Here is a 5,498-nt window from a genome sequence, read left to right on the forward strand (position 1 = left end):
CCAGGGATGGAAACTGAGTCCTAGAGTTGTTATGTAACTTGTCCTAGATCAGATTGCTAAGAAGTCTCCCCTGTGGGATTGGGGACATGAGAGTTTGAATTCTGAGCCTGATATATTAGCTCCTGCCAACTCCATTTCCATAGTATTCTCATGTTCACTAAACTCTACTACTGAGATAGGAAAAGATCATTTAAAACAGTGTTTTCTTGTTTGACTGTAATTATGGAGGAGGGGTTTTTGGCATAGACTTTTATCTAATGCCTGTAATAGAATCCTCTGGATAGCAGGGAGAAGGGACAGATGCTTTGCCCCTTCCCTTGAGTCTGTGATTCTGCTGCTTTAGGAGGGGGTAGAGAAGGGAAGAATATTATATGGAGACCCTGGAAGAGTAATTTATATTATGGGAATAGCATATAGCAAAATTACAAATAAAATTTGTTAAATAAACATTAAATGACTTCGAGGACCCTCATTATCTGGTGGCCACTGTGTTGCCAGCCTCATGTTAGCCACTTCCTTCCTTCCTTCTTACTGCCCTACTGACCTTCACTGGATACACCATGGTGTTTCGGCATCTTAATATTTTTCATCTGTGGTTTCCTATTTGTGATTCATCTTCTCTTTCACTGCACAGCTCATCATTTGTCACAACAGTGCCAATGCCACTTTCTTGTCAAAATGAATAAACTTTCCCAAATCTAATTGCTGCCTCTTACATGATTCCATCATTCTTTGTTGATGCTTCTTTTTCTCATCTGAGTATATTTTATTATCTCTAGTTGACCACTAATGCCTTCAAGTTTGGTAAAATATTACAGCAACTAGCTCATGGTAAGTGTGAGGTAGAAACCAGAACACAAAGACACGCTCTGTGTTAGAACAAGTATAAGTGACGACTCAAGGTTCGCTTTAGGTTGCTTCCATTTCACTTTATGGTGAATGGGCAAATAGGAAGTAAAAATAATATAAACCAGACAAAAATACTGTTGGAAGAGGCAATTTGCCATGGGCTCTGAGTGCCGTGTGGGTGCCTACTGGGTATACCAGGAATGTAAGACTTTGAGTTTCTCTCCCTCGGCCATTTCTCAGGGTTGTGCCTGCAGTGTGGGATGAGGACTGACAGCAGCTTTGCTTACCTGACATTATAAAAGACAGTGAAATCACCAAGTTCCGCATGCCTTGGTTGTGATACAAATCCACTGCATATCTGGCCTCCATATATGTCCCTCTGCATCGCCCTCATGGGACCTGGGTGGCGGGGGGAGAAATGGAAGGAGAACTGACATGAGTATAAAGCTCATTTTGCCTGTTGAGCCACGAGTAATGAAATTCTTCGTCTCTGACCCAGGAGTCTTATGTCTTCTGCCAGTAACCATGAAAGAAAAACAGGCTAACTTACTAGGTCATGACCAGGAGATAAAATATAAGAATTTTCAGTTTGTGACAGAAACAAGTGAGTATATATAACACCGTGATTCTTTCCTAATTCCTCAACAAAATACATCTGAATTTTTGTGGTTATCTTGATTTGGCTCTTGTCATACGTAGACTCTAAAATCAAGGATGTAAGTGCAGGTGGCTTACTTAGAATTGGTAGGAAATACTGTTAGGTGAATAGAGAAATAAGACAAAGGTAAGAACAATCAACAAAGGTTGGGATGTAAAACTAGTGATCACTGTGGCTGAATAGGGTTTGATTCTACAGGGAAAACTCTGGAAGTCAATAAAGAACACAGGCTTCAGAATCATTCCTTCTAAGAGATGAGGATGATGGGATATCTATACACCAATCCCCAGCAGTCACAGGTTGGGAGTACTCCTGACAGATATTAAATCTTTGGCATTTCTGGGATGCCTGGCATGTGAGCAGAGTAGTTTCTGGATTTAGAGAAAGTTATCAGGCATAGTGGTTTTGCAGATACTAGAGTTGGAGTTAGCCTGTGTCCACTGAAATCGTAAGGCTGAAGGGATAGGGTTGAGGCAGTGACACACCAACTACTGTGCTAAAAATGGCCCTTGTGGAGTGAAGAAGCCAGCAAGTAAGACGAGTTCATATCCATGGGTTTGCTGCTTTTGATGGCATAGGGTTAAGGACATAGGACATGGTGACACATGGTCTACGTACTAACAAACAGCATATTCTGCTTCGCCACATGTACATATTTTGAATTATGTTTTTCTTTTTCTTTTTTTTTTTGTACTTTGTCACCAAGCCTACTGTGTCACCATGACCTACCACAATGTGCACAATACATGTGATTAAATTAACTGGCTTGACTCAGGTCTTACCCTAGGATGAGGAATGCTGGCCAGCTGAAGTGGGAGCCAGAAAACTACTGGAACATCCCCAAGAAGGACAACTCACTTATGAATTACTGGGAATCGACTCTCCAAGAAAATTTTCCTATTGCCAGAGTTTCCATTCAGAAGTTAACAGAAGTTACTGAATGATTGAGAGCAAAATTAGCATTAATAATAACTACCATATGCCAAGAACCATGCCACACAGTTCATATGCATTCACACATTGGCCTCTTTTCCCCAACAGTTCCTGTTTTACATAGTGGAGAAAACTAGAAAGGTTGAGTACATTTTCCCAAGGGCACAGAATAAATATTAGCAGATTAGGGATGGGAATTTTGGTTTGTTTGACTCTAAAATCCAGGCTATTTCTATACTACTCTTGATTCCCTGTGAATCACTACTTCATCCTGGGTGCAGGTGAAAATACATTAATAATCTAAGTCATATCTTTTCTTCTAACATATATATAACACACACACACTTTGTGTAATAAAGTAATAAAGTATCTGACCCCAGTTTTGATGTTCCGCTGCAGAAAGCATTCAAGCGCCATCATTTTCCTTTCACTTCTGCCCTGCATATGAGCAAGCAAATAAGAAATTTTGGGTTTTCCCCTCTTTGGCATAGTGAAAAGTTCAAACCACGTAAGCCCCACTTGAGTGGGAAAACCTTCATTCCACCCCCATCCCTCACTGCTACAAAAACTCCAAAGCTAGTTTTCTCTCCTCATTCTCCTGAGCCATTTTTGGAACAGTTCTCCCCAGAAAGCCCTGTTGTGTAAGTAATAAACCCTTCCAAACCTTACTGATGCATTGTGTGACATCATTAGTCTTGACATCGAATCCCAGTTTAAGAGGAGGGTGCTGAGAATCACCCACAGCATTTGCCACAGCAATCAGGTTGTCTAGATAATTATCATCACCATTATGGATCTTTCTACTCTGGCCTTGGCTTATTAAATAGGTTGGCTACTTTCTGATAAGCCTGTGCTTTGAGCTGTGCTGCTTTGTGCTGCATTAGCTCGGACCTCCTGTGCCTCTTTATAGATTTAACTAACCTAAATAGCAAGTTTCAAAAATTAGCATTTAGGGACAGAAATATGGGATTAGGGCCCTCTTTCAGATAGCCCTAGTTCACGTGTATTGGCCCAGATCTCTTTGTGTGTTTTGGATTGAATTATGTGTCTCAGTGCCAGCCATGACATGCCCATGGCACAGCCAAGGGATTAATTCCAACCCGACTCAAGTCCACAGCCATTAAACTCTATAATGCCATGGGAAAGGTCCCTAATTCTAAAGATACTTATTTGGTCCCTCCCTCAAATATATTCATAAACAATAAAACAAACAAACAAGAAAAAGAAAAAACGAAAAAAAAACCCTTGGATATTGGATAAAGAAAGAAAATCTAAAAGAGAGGGCCACAATTTGACTCGATTGGAAATCCAAAATTTACTAACAAAATTTGTATGGTAAAAAAAAAAAAAAGATACAGATTGGCTTTTATGCCTCTACAAAGTTAACTTTAACATTCACTAAAATGCACCATTTAGCAAACTTTAAGATTATTGGAGCTCAAATTATAGCCAAACTTGGGATCCTACTACATTTAAACAGGGGAACCCCTATAATCTTTGAGAAGTTCCTGATTGTAAGATAGATGGCAAAAAACGTGCCTCACCTTAAGTAATGGGCTATTGCCTTTCAAAATTCCCAATTCATAATTCCCATTGCCTTGTCAATTCCCAAATCATAATGCCCATTGCCCTAAGATATCGCATCATGGGAATAGAGGCTCTCACTCAATGAATAAAAAAATTAAAATTAATTAAGTCTTTGACATTTACAAATGGCTAGAAATAAATGGGACTCCATAGACCTTCTCCTCCCTAGTTAAAATAGTTAATAAAGCCCAGTGTAAAGTAAAACATGAAATTTGAGGATTGAAACCCATTATGAAAGACCTATTTAGAAAAGGAATGATTATCCCTACTGCTTCTCTACTTAGCAGTTTGACATGCCCTACTTTGTAACTTAGAAAACTCACAACTAATGGACGCAGTGAGCCTTGTAGGGAAGGCATGTCTCAAATCATGGTTGGGATGTGGCAAAGTCATAACATGTAACCAAAATGTATGCACCCCCATTATTTCCTGAAATAACAAAAAAAAAAATGAATGGTACCTAATGGTCCATTACTCCAAACTTAATGCACTGGTTTTATCCATTAAGGCACCTACATTCAGTAGCATTTAAATTATCAATTTCATCCAATGAGCAATTCATAAATAACTTGCAGTCGTAGATTTGAATAATATGTTCTGTTCCTATTTTAACAGCTTCTCAGCCACAGTTAGCTTTCATCTCAGAAGAGCCTAATGCACATTTATCTGGCTATCCGTGGAGTACTGCAACAGCCCTGCCATCACACACAATCTTTGCGGCAAGTTCTTAATCACATACAACTTTCTTCAGGAACACAGGCATGGCATCATATTAACGACATCTTATTCCTAGGAGATTTGTTTGACATACTCTTTCAGGACATATGAATACTTGCAAAGGAACTCACAAAAAGGGAATGGGGCCATTACTACCCAAAGAGTACAAGACTCCACAACTTCTAAACTCCACAAATTCCTGAAAATTATTGGGTAAACTGGTCCATTCTATCCCTAACACTGTCCACAAGCAGCTATTGACATTTTCAGCATACACAATTTTTAAAAAAGGGAAATATCTTTTAGTCCTTTTTGGGTTCTGGAGGCAGCATATCCCTTCATTATAAATTTTACTTAAGCCTTTTATATTGTTACTCTCAAATCAGCCCACCTTGATTGGGGCATATTACACCAAAATGCTCAAGAATCTATCTAAATTGCAAGACAGCAGGTGTTTTCCTTAGTGCTCCCTAGAGACTCTTTCACTGTAGAGGTTTCTTGGGGTCTCTGGACCACCTTTCTGACCTCCTGGGCTCTCTGGACCACCCAAGATAATCATAATTTGCCCAGAACCTCTGGTGCAAGAAATTGCTTTCCTTAGCACCACAGTATATGACATTAGAGTGGCCACAACTGGCTGCATACTGGGCTGTCCTGGGGGCAGAGGCTTTCACAGGCCCCGAGCCCATGGCTCTACATATTCAATTTCCCTTATGTCTTGAGCCACAGAAATAGTACCCCACAATTTCAGCAC

This window comes from Propithecus coquereli, unplaced genomic scaffold, assembly GCF_000956105.1.
Source record: "Propithecus coquereli isolate 6110/MARCELLA unplaced genomic scaffold, Pcoq_1.0 Scaffold21, whole genome shotgun sequence".
NCBI lineage: Eukaryota > Metazoa > Chordata > Mammalia > Primates > Indriidae > Propithecus > Propithecus coquereli.